Source organism: Phyllobates terribilis, unplaced genomic scaffold (assembly GCF_046119375.1).
Source record: "Phyllobates terribilis strain yellow unplaced genomic scaffold, ASM4611937v1 Scaffold_11__3_contigs__length_659146591, whole genome shotgun sequence".
Lineage (NCBI taxonomy): Eukaryota > Metazoa > Chordata > Amphibia > Anura > Dendrobatidae > Phyllobates > Phyllobates terribilis.
In genome coordinates this window covers 535,330,810-535,343,589 of record NW_027362771.1, presented here as the reverse complement: position 1 = coordinate 535,343,589, position 12,780 = coordinate 535,330,810, and positions in this window count along the sequence as shown.

The following is a 12,780-nucleotide window of genomic DNA, read 5'->3' as shown; positions in this document are numbered from 1 at the left end:
ATGGGGCATTATAAGGGAGGGTGTGTGTGACATTTTGCATGGGGAATTATAAGGGAGGGGGTGTGTGACATTCTGCATGGGGCATTATAAGGGAGGGGGGTGACATCCTGCATGGGGCATTATAAGCGAGGGAGGAGGTGACATCCTGCATGGCTAATTATAAGGGAGGGGGAGATGACATCCTGCATGGGGCATTATATGGGGGTATGACATCCTGCATGGGGCATTTAAAGGGAGGGGGGGTGACATCCTGCATGGGGCATTATATGGGGGTGTGACATCCTGCATGAGGCATTATAAGCGAGGGTAGGTGTGTGACATCCTGCATGGGGCAGTATAAGGGAGGGGGGGTTTGACATCCTGCATAGGGCATTATAAGCGAGGGGGGGTGACATCCTGCATGGGGCATTATAAGGGAGGGGGTGTGTGTGACATCCTGCATGGGGCATTATAAGGGAGGGGGTGTGTGTGACATCCTGCATGGGGCATTATTAGGGATGGTGACATCCTGCATGGGACATTATAAGGCAGGGGGGGTGACATTCTGCATGGGGCATTATAAGGGAGGGGGGGGTGACATTCTGCATGGGGCATTATAAGGGAGGGGGGGTGACATCCTGCATGGGGCATTATAAGCGAGGGGGTGTGACATCCTGCATGGGTCATTATAAGGGAGGGGGGGTTTGACATCCTGCAAAGGGCATTATAAGCGAGGGTGGGTGACATCCTGCATGGGGCATTATAAGGGAGGGGGTGTGTGTGACATCCTGCATGAGGCATTATAAGGGAGGGGGTGTGTGTGACATCCTGAATGGGGCATTATAAGGGGGGGTGACATCCTGCATTGGACATTATAAGGGAGGGGGTGACATTCTGCATGGGGCATTATAAGGGAGGGGGGGTGACATCCTGCATGGGGCATTATATGGGGTTGTGACATCCTGCATGGGGCATTATAAGCGAGATGGGGGATGTGACATCCTGCATGGAGCATTATAAGGGAGGGGGGGTGACATCCTGCATGTGGCATTATAAGCGAGGGGAGGGACATCCTGCATGGGGCATTATAAGGGATGGGCGTGTGTGACATCCTGCATGGGGCATTATAAGTGAGGGGGGTGTGACATCCTGCATGGGTCATTATTAGGGAGGGGGGTGGGGGGACATCCTGCATGAGGCATTATAAGGGAGGGGGTGGGGGGACATCCTGCATGGGCATTATAAGCGAGGGGGGTGTGACATCCTGCATGGGGAATTATAAGGGAGGGGGTGGGGGGACATCCTGCATGGGCATTATAAGCGAGGGGGGTGTGACATCCTGCATGGGGCATTATAAGGGAGGGGGGTGGGGGGACATCCTGCATGGGGCATTATAAGCAAGGCGTGGTATGACATCCTGCATGGGACATTATAAGGGAAGGGGGGTGGCATCCTGCATGGGGCATTATAAGGGAGGGGGTGTGACATCCTACATGGGGCATTATAAGGGAGGGAGGGTGTGACATTCTGTATGGGGCATTATAAGCGAGGATTGGTGTGTGACATCCTGCATGGGGCATTATAAGGGAGGGGGGGTGACATCCTGCATAGGGCATTATAAGTGAGGGTGGTGTGACATTCTGCATGGGGCATTATAAGGGAGGGGGTGTGTGTGACATCCTGCATGGGGCATTATAAGGGAGGTGGGGGTGTGAAATTCTGCATGGGGCATTATAAGGGAGGTGGGGGTGTGAAATTCTGCATGGGGCATTAAAAGGGAGGGGGGGTGACATCCTGCATGGGGCATTATAAGCGAGGGGGTGTGTGATATCCTGCATGGGGCATTATAAGGGAGGGGTGTGTGTGACATCCTGCATGGGGAATTATAAGGGAGGGTGTGTGTGACATCCTGCATGGGACATTATAAGGGAGGGGGGGTGACATCCTGCATGGGGCATAATAAGGGAGCGGGGTGTGACATCCTGCATGGGACATTATAAGGGAGGGGGGGTGTGACATCCTGCATGGGGAATTATAAGGAAAGGGGGTGTGTGACACCCTGCATGAGGAATTATAAGGGGGGGGTGACATCCTGCATGGGGAATTATAAGGGAGGGGGGGTGACATCCAGCATGGGGCATTATAAGGGAGGGGGTGACATCCTGCATGGGGCATTATATGGGAGGGGGGTGTGAGACATCCTGCCTGGGGCATTATAAGGGAGGGGGGGTGACATCCTGCATGGGGCATTATAAGGGAGGGGGGGTGACATCCTGTATGGGGCATTATAAGCGAGGGGGGGTGTGACATTCTGCATGGGGCATTATAAGCAAGGGGGGGATGACATTCTGCATGGGGCATTATAAGGGAGGGGGTGTGACATTCTGCATGGGGCATTATAAGGGAGGGGGTGTGTGTGACATCCTGCATGGGGAATTATAAGGGAGGGGAGGGTGACATCCTGCCTGGGGCATTATAAGGGAGGTGGGTGACATCCTGCATGGCGCATTATAAGGGAAAGGGGGGGTGACATCCTGCATGGGGCATTATAAGGGAGGGGGGTGTGACATCCTGCTTGGGGCATTATATGCGAGGGGGGGTGTGACATCCTGCATGGGGCATTATAAGGGAGGGTGTGTGTGTGACATTTTGCATGGGGAATTATAAGGGAGGGGGGGTGACATTCTGCATGGGGCATTATAAGGGAGGGGGGTTACATCCTGCATGGGGCATTATAAGCGAGGGAGGAGGTGACGTCCTGCATGGGGAATTATAAGGGAGGAGGAGATGACATCCTGCATGGGGCATTATATGGGGGTATGACATCCTGCATGGGGCATTTAAAGGGAGGGGGGTGTGACATCCTGCATGGGGCATTATATGGGGGTGTGACATCCTGCATGGGGCATTATAAGCGAGGGTGGGTGGGTGACATCCTGCATGGGGCATTATAAGGGAGGGGGGTTTGACATCCTGCATAGGGCATTATAAGCGAGGGGGGGGGACATCCTGCATGGGGCATTATAAGGGAGGGGTGTGTGTGACATCCTGCATGGGGCATTATAAGGGAGGGGTTGTGTGTGACATCCTGCATGGGGCATTATAAGGGGGGGTGACATCCTGCATGGGACATTATAAGGCAGGGGGGTGACATTCTGCATGGGGCATTATAAGGGGGGGGTGACTTCCTGCATGGGGCATTATATGGGGGTCTGACATCCTGCATGGGGCATAATAAGCGAGAGGGGGGGTGTGACATCCTGCATGGGGCATTATATGGGAGGGGGGGGTGACATCCTGCATGTGGCATTATAAGCGAGGGGGGGACATCCTGCATGGGGCATTATAAGCAAGTGGGGGTGACATCCTGCATGGGGCATTAAAGGGGGGGTGTGACATCCTGCATGGGGCATTATAAGGGAGGGTGATGTGTGACATCCTGCATGGGGCATTATAAGAGAGGGGGATGTGTGACATCCTGTATGGGGCATTATAAGGGAGGGGGTGTGACATTCTGCATGGGGCATTATAAGGGAGGGGGTGTATGTGACATCCTGCATGGGGCATTATAAGAGAGGGGGGTGACATCCTGCTTGGGGCATTATAAGGGAGAGGGGTATGACATCCTGCTTGGCGCATTATAAGGGAGGGGGGTGTGACATCCTGCATGGGGCATTATAAGGGGGGGGTGACATCCTGCATGGGGAATTATAAGGGAGGGTGTGTGTGACATCCTGCATGGGGCATTATAAGGGAGGGGGGTGACATCCTGCATGGGGCATTATAAGTGAGGGGGGTGTGACATTCTGTCTGGGGTATTATAAGGGAGGGGGGTGTGACATCCAGCATGGTGCATTATAAGGGAGGGGGGTGTGACATCATGCATGGGGCATTATAAGGGAGGGGGGTGTGACATCCTGCCTGGGGCATTATAAGGGAGGGGGGGTGACATCCAGCATGGGGCATTATAAGGGAGGGGTGTTGACATCCTGCATGGGGCATTATAAGGGAGGGGGTGTGACATCCTGCCTGGGGCATTATAACGGAGGGGGGTGACATCCTGCATGGGGCATTATAAGGGAGGGGGGTGTGACATTCTGCATGGGGCATTAAAAGGGAAGGGGTGTGCGTGACATCCTGCATGGGGCATTATAAGGGAGGGTAGGGTGACATCCTGCCTGGGGCATTATAAGGGAGGGGGGGTGACATCCTGCATGGCGCATTATAAGGGAGGGGGGGTGACATCCTGCCTGGGGCATTATATGCGAGGGGGGGTGTGACATTCTGCATGGGGAATTATAAGGAAGAGGGTGTGTGTGACATCCTGCATGGGGCATTATAAGGGAGGGTGTGTGTGTGACATTCTGCATGGGGAATTATAAGGGAGGGGGGTGTAAAATTCTGCATGGGGCATTATAAGGGAGGGGGGTGACATCCTGCATGGGGCATTATAAGCGAGGGGGGAGGTGACATCCTGCATGTGGCATTATATGGGGGTGTGACATCCTGCATGGGGCATTATAAGCGAGGGTGGGTGGGTGACCTCCTGCATGGGGCATTATAAGGGAGGGGGGGTTTGACATCCTGCATAGGGCATTATAAGCGAGGGGGGGTGACATCCTGCATGGGGCATTATAAGGGAGGGGGTGTGTGACATCCTGCATGGGGCATTATAAGGGAGGGGGTGTGTGTGACATCCTGCATGGGGCATTATAAGGGGGGGTGACATCCTGCATGGGACATTATAAGGGAAGGGGGGTGACATTCTGCATGGGGCATTATAAGGGAGGGGGGGTGACATCCTGCATGGGGCATTATATGGGGGTGTGACATCCTGCATGGGGCATTATAAGCTAGATGGGGGGTGTGACATCCTGCATGGGGCATTATAAGGGAGGGGGGGTGACATCCTGCATGTGGCATTATAAGCGAGGGGAGTGACATCCTGCATGGGGCATTATAAGGGATGGGCGTGTGTGTGACATCCTGCATGGGGCATTATAAGGGAGGGTTGTGTGTGACATCCTGCATGGGGAATTATAAGGGAGGGGGCTGACATCCTGCCTGGGGCATTATAAGGGAGGGGGGGTGACATCCAGCATGGGGCATTATAAGGGAGGGGGGGTTGACATCCTGCATGGGGCATTATAAGGGAGGGGGTGTGACATCCTGCCTGGGGCATTATAAGGGAGGGGGGTGACATCCTGCATGGGGCATTATAAGGGAGGGGGGTGTGACATTCTGCATGGGGCATTAAAAGGGAAGGGGTGTGCGTGACATCCTGCATGGGGCATTATAAGGGAGGGGAGGGTGACATCCTGCCTGGGGCATTATAAGGGAGGGGGGGTGACATCCTGCATGGCGCATTATAAGGGAGGGGGGGTGACATCCTGCATGGGGCATTATAAGGGAGGGGGTGTGTGACATCCTGCATGGGGCATTATAAGGGAGGGGGTGTGTGTGACATCCTGCATGGGGCATTATAAGGGGGGGTGACATCCTGCATGGGACATTATAAGGGAAGGGGGGTGACATTCTGCATGGGGCATTATAAGGGAGGGGGGGTGACATCCTGCATGGGGCATTATATGGGGGTGTGACATCCTGCATGGGGCATTATAAGCTAGATGGGGGGGTGACATCCTGCATGGGGCATTATAAGGGAGGGGGGGTGACATCCTGCATGTGGCATTATAAGCGAGGGGAGTGACATCCTGCATGGGGCATTATAAGGGATGGGCGTGTGTGTGACATCCTGCATGGGGCAATATAAGTGAGGGGGGTGACATCCTGCATGGGTCATTATAAGGGAGGGGAGTGGGGGGACATCCTGCATGAGGCATTATAAGGGAGGGGGGTGGGGGGACATCCTGCATGGGGCATTATAAGCGAGGGGGGTGTGACATCCTGCATGGGGCATTATAAGCGAGGGGGGGTGACATCCTGCATGGGGCATTATATGGGAGGGGGTTGACATCCTGCATGGGGCATTATAAGGGAGGGTGTGTGACATGCGGCATGGGGCACTGTAAGGGAGGGGGTGGGGGGACATCCTGCATGGGGCATTATAAGCAAGGCGTGGTGTGACAAAATGCATGGGACATTATAAGGGAAGGGGGGTGGCATCCTGCATGGGGCATTATAAGGTAGGGGGGGTGACATCCTGTATGGGGCATTATAAGCGAGGGTTGGTGTGTGACATCCTGCATGGGGCATTATAAGGGAGAGGGGGTGACATCCTGCATAGGGCATTATAAGTGAGGGGGGTGTGACATTCTGCATGGGGCATTAAAGGGAGTGGGTGTGTGTGACATCCTGCATGGGGCATTATAAGGGAGGGGGTGTGTGTGACATCCTGTATGGGGCATTATAAGGGAGGTGAGGGTGTGAAATTCTGCATGGGGCATTATAAGGGAGGTGGGGGTGTGAAATTCTGCATGGGGCATTATAAGGGAGGGGGGGTGACATCCTGCATGGGGCACTATAAGCGAGGGGGGGGTGATATCCTGCATGGGGAATTATAAGGGAGGGTGTGTGTGACATCCTGCATGGGGCATTATAGGGGAGGGGGGGTGACATCCTGCATGGGGCATAATAAGGGAGGGGGGTGTGACATCCTGCCTGGGGCATTATAAGGGAGGGGGGGTGTGACATCCTGCATGGGACATTATAAGGGAGGGGGCTGTGACATCCTGCATGGTGAATTATAAGGGAGGGGTGTGACATCCTGCATGGGGCATTATAAGGGAGGGTTGTGTGTGACATCCTGCATGGGGAATTATAAGGGAGGGGGCTGACATCCTGCATGGGGCATTATAAGGGAGGGGGGTGTGACATCCTGCATGGGGCATTATAAGGGAGGGTGTGTGTGACATCCTGCATAGGGAATTATAAGGGAGGGGGTGTGACATCCTGCTTGGGGCATTATAAGGGAGGGGGGTGTGACATCCTGCCTGGGGCATTATAAGGGAGGGGGGTGTGACATCCAGCATGGGGCATTATAAGGGAGGGGGGGTGACATCCTGCATGGGGCATTATATGAGAGGGGGGTGTGACATCCTGCCTGGGACATTATAAGGGAGGGGGGGTGACATCCTGTATGGGGCATTATAAGGGAGGGGAGGTGACATCCTGCCTGGGGCATTATACGGGAGGGGGGTGTGACATCCTGCCTGGGGCATTATAAGCGAGGGGGGTGTGACATTCTGCATGGGGCATTATAAGCAAGGGGGAGGTGACATTCTGCATGGGGCATTATAAGGGAGGGGGTGTGTGTGACATCCTGCATGGGGCATTATAAGGGAGGGGGGTGACATTCTGCATGGGGCATTATAAGGGAGGGGGTGTGTGTGACATCCTGCATGGGGCATTATAAGGGAGGGGAGGGTGACATCCTGCCTGGGGCATTATAAGGGAGGGGGGGTGACATCCTGCATGGCGCATTATAAGGGAAAGGGGGGTGACATCCTGCATGGGGCATTATAAGGGAGGGGGGTGTGACATCCTGCCTGGGCATTATATGCGAGGGGGGGGTGACATTCTGCATGGGGAATTATAAGGGAGAGGGTGTGTGTGACATCCTGCATGGGGCATTTTAAGGGAGGGTGTGTGTGACATTTTGCATGGGGAATTATAAGGGAGGGGGGGGTGACATTCTGCATGGGGCATTATAAGGGAGGGGGTGACATCCTGCATGGGGCATTTTAAGCGAGGGAGGAGGTGACATCCTGCATGGAGAATTATAAGGGAGGGGGAGATGACATCCTGCATGGGGCATTATATGGGGGTATGACATCCTGCATGGGGCATTTAAAGGGAGGGGGGGTGACATCCTGCATGGGGCATTATATGGGGGTGTGACATCCTGCATGGGGCATTATAAGCGAGGGTAGGTGTGTGACATCCTGCATGGGGCATTATAAGGGAGGGGGGGTTTGACATCCTGCATAGGGCATTATAAGCGAGGGGGGGGTGACATCCTGCATGGGGCATTATAAGGGAGGGGGTGTGTGTGACATCCTGCATGGGGCATTATAAGGGAGGGGGTGTGTGTGACATCCTGCATGGGGCATTATAAGGGAGGGGGTGTGTGACATCCTGCATGGGGCATTATTAGGGATGGTGACATCCTGCATGGGACATTATAAGGCAGGGGGGGTGACATTCTGCATGGGGCATTATAAGGGAGGGGGGGTGACATCCTGCATGGGGCATTATAAGCGAGGGGGGGTGACATCCTGCATGGGGCATTATAAGGGAGGGGGTTGACTTCCTGCATGGGACGTTATAAGCGAGGGGGGGTGACATCCTGCATGTGGCATTATAAGGGATGGGCGTGTGTGTGACATCCTGCATGGGGCATTATAAGTGAGGGGGGTGTGACATCCTGCATGGGTCATTATAAGGGAGGGGAGGTTTGACATCCTGCATAGGGCATTATAAGCGAGGGTGGGTGACATCCTGCATGGGGCATTATAAGGGAGGGGGTGTGTGTGACATCCTGCATGAGGCATTATATGCGAGGGGGGGTGACATTCTGCATGGGGAATTATAAGGGAGAGGGTGTGTGTCACATCCTGCATGGGGCATTATAAGGGAGGGTGTGTGTGACATTTTGCATGGGGAATTATAAGGGAGGGGGTGTGTGACATTCTGCATGGGGCATTATAAGGGAGGGGGGTGACATCCTGCATGGGGCATTATAAGCGAGGGAGGAGGTGACATCCTGCATGGGGAATTATAAGGGAGGGGGAGATGACATCCTGCATGGGGCATTATATGGGGGTATGACATCCTGCATGGGGCATTTAAAGGGAGGGGGGGTGACATCCTGCATGGGGCATTATATGGGGGTGTGACATCCTGCATGAGGCATTATAAGCGAGGGTAGGTGTGTGACATCCTGCATGGGGCATTATAAGGGAGGGGGGGTTTGACATCCTGCATAGGGCATTATAAGCGAGGGGGGGTGACATCCTGCATGGGGCATTATAAGGGAGGGGGTGTGTGTGACATCCTGCATGGGGCATTATAAGGGAGGGGGTGTGTGTGACATCCTGCATGGGGCATTATTAGGGATGGTGACATCCTGCATGGGACATTATAAGGCAGGGGGGGTGACATTCTGCATGAGGCATTATAAGGGAGGGGGGGTGACATTCTGCATGGGGCATTATAAGGGAGGGGGGGTGACATCCTGCATGGGGCATTATAAGCGAGGGGGTGAGACATCCTGCATGGGTCATTATAAGGGAGGGGGGGTTTGACATCCTGCAAAGGGCATTATAAGCGAGGGTGGGTGACATCCTGCATGGGGCATTATAAGGGAGGGGGTGTGTGTGACATCCTGCATGAGGCATTATAAGGGAGGGGGTGTGTGTGACATCCTGAATGGGGCATTATAAGGGGGGGTGACATCCTGCATTGGACATTATAAGGGAGGGGGGTGACATTCTGCATGGGGCATTATAAGGGAGTGGGGGTGACAGCCTGCATGGGGCATTATATGGGGTTGTGACATCCTGCAAGGGGCATTATAAGCGAGATGGGGGATGTGACATCCTGCATGGAGCATTATAAGGGAGGGGGGGTGACATCCTGCATGTGGCATTATAAGCGAGGGGAGGGACATCCTGCATGGGGCATTATAAGGGATGGGCGTGTGTGACATCCTGCATGGGGCATTATAAGTGAGGGGGGTGTGACATCCTGCATGGGTCATTATTAGGGAGGGGGGTGGGGGGACATCCTGCATGAGGCATTATAAGGGAGGGGGTGGGGGGACATCCTGCATGGGCATTATAAGCGAGGGGGGTGTGACATCCTGCATGGGGCATTATAAGCGAGGGGGGGTGACATCCTGCATGGGGCATTATAAGGGAGGGGGGGTGACATCCTGCATGGGGCATTATAAGGGAGGGGGGTGGGAGGACATCCTGCATGGGGCATTATAAGCAAGGCGTGGTATGACATCCTGCATGGGACATTATAAGGGAAGGGGGGTGGCATCCTGCATGGGGCATTATAAGGGAGGGGGTGTGACATCCTACATGGGGCATTATAAGGGAGGGAGGGTGTGACATTCTGTATGGGGCATTATAAGCGAGGATTTGTGTGTGACATCCTGCATGGGGCATTATAAGGGAGGGGGGGTGACATCCTGCATAGGGCATTATAAGTGAGGTTGGTGTGACATTCTGCATGGGGCATTATAAGGGAGGGGGTGTGTGTGACATCCTGCATGGGGCATTATAAGGGAGGTGGGGGTGTGAAATTCTGCATGGGGCATTATAAGGGAGGTGGGGGTGTGAAATTCTGCATGGGGCATTAAAAGGGAGGGGGGGTGACATCCTGCATGGGGCATTATAAGCGAGGGGGTGTGTGATATCCTGCATGGGGCATTATAAGGGAGGGGTGTGTGTGACATCCTGCATGGGGAATTATAAGGGAGGGTGTGTGTGACATCCTGCATGGGACATTATAAGGGAGGGGGGGTGACATCCTGCATGGGGCATAATAAGGGAACGGGGTGTGACATCCTGCATGGGACATTATAAGGGAGGGGGGGTGTGACATCCTGCATGGGGAATTATAAGGAAAGGGGGTGTGTGACACCCTGCATGGGGAATTATAAGGGGGGGGGTGACATCCTGCATGGGGAATTATAAGGGAGGGGGGGTGACATCCTGCATGGGGCATTATAAGGGAGGGGGGTGTGACATCCTGCCTGGGGCATTATAAGGGAGGGTGTGTGTGACATCCTGCATGGGGAATTATAAGGGAGGGGGGGTGACATCCTGCATGGGGCATTATAAGGGAGGGGGGTGTGACATCCTGCCTGGGGCATTATGAGGGAGGGGGGGTGACATCCAGCATGGGGCATTATAAGGGAGGGGGTGACATCCTGCATGGGGCATTATATGGGAGGGGGGTGTGAGACATCCTGCCTGGGGCATTATAAGGGAGGGGGGGTGACATCCTGCATGGGGCATTATAAGGGAGGGGGGGTGACATCCTGTATGGGGCATTATAAGCGAGGGGGGGTGTGACATTCTGCATGGGGCATTATAAGCAAGGGGGGATGACATTCTGCATGGGGCATTATAAGGGAGGGGGTGTGACATTCTGCATGGGGCATTATAAGGGAGGGGGTGTGTGTGACATCCTGCATGGGGCATTATAAGGGAGGGGAGGGTGACATCCTGCCTGGGGCATTATAAGGGAGGTGGGTGACATCCTGCATGGCGCATTATAAGGGAAAGGGGGGGTGACATCCTGCATGGGGCATTATAAGGGAGGGGGTGTGACATCCTGCTTGGGGCATTATATGCGAGGGGGGGTGTGACATCCTTCATGGGGCATTATAAGGGAGTGTGTGTGTGTGACATTTTGCATGGGGAATTATAAGGGAGGGGGGGTGACATTCTGCATGGGGCATTATAAGGGAGGGGGGTTACATCCTGCATGGGGCATTATAAGCGAGGGAGGAGGTGACGTCCTGCATGGGGAATTATAAGGGAGGAGGAGATGACATCCTGCATGGGGCATTATATGGGGGTATGACATCCTGCATGGGGCATTTAAAGGGAGGGGGGGTGACATCCTGCATGGGGCATTATATGGGGGTGTGACATCCTGCATGGGGCATTATAAGCGAGGGTGGGTGGGTGACATCCTGCATGGGGCATTATAAGGGAGGGGGGTTTGACATCCTGCATGGGGCATTATAAGCGAGGGGGGGTGACATCCTGCATGGGGCATTATAAGGGAGGGGTGTGTGTGACATCCTGCATGGGGCATTATAAGGGAGGGGTTGTGTGTGACATCCTGCATGGGGCATTATAAGGGGGGGTGACATCCTGCATGGGACATTATAAGGCAGGGGGGTGACATTCTGCATGGGGCATTATAAGGGGGGGGTGACTTCCTGCATGGGGCATTATATGGGGGTCTGACATCCTGCATGGGGCATTATAAGCGAGAGGGGGGGTGTGACATCCTGCATGGGGCATTATATGGGAGGGGGGGGTGACATCCTGCATGTGGCATTATAAGCGAGGGGGGGACATCCTGCATGGGGCATTATAAGCAAGTGGGGGTGACATCCTGCATGGGGCATTAAAGGGGGGGGTGACATCCTGCATGGGGCATTATAAGGGAGGGTGATGTGTGACATCCTGCATGGGGCATTATAAGGGAGGGGGATGTGTGACATCCTGCATGGGGCATTATAAGGGAGGGGGGTGTGACATTCTGCATGGGGCATTATAAGGGAGGGGGTGTATGTGACATCCTGCATGGGGCATTATAAGAGAGGGGGGTGACATCCTGCTTGGGGCATTATAAGGGAGAGGGGTATGGCATCCTGCTTGGCGCATTATAAGGGAGGGGGTTGTGACATCCTGCATGGGGCATTATAAGGGAGGGGGGTGTGACATCCTGCCTGGAGCATTATAAGCGAGGGGGGGTGTGACATTCTGCATGGGGAATTATAAGGGAGGGGGTGTGTGTGACATCCTGCATGGGGCATTATAAGGGAGGGTGTGTGTGTGATTTTCTGCATGGGGAATTATAAGGGAGGGGGGGTGACATTCTGCATGGGGCATTATAAGGGAGGGGGGGTGACATCCTGCCTGGGGCATTAGAAGCGAGGTGGGGTGACATTCTGCATGGGGAATTTTAAGGGAGGGGGTGTGTGTGACATTCTGCATGGGGAATTATAAGGGAGGGGGGGTGACATTCTGCATGGGACATTATAAGGGAGGGGGGGTGACATCCTGCATGGGGCATTATAAGCGAGGG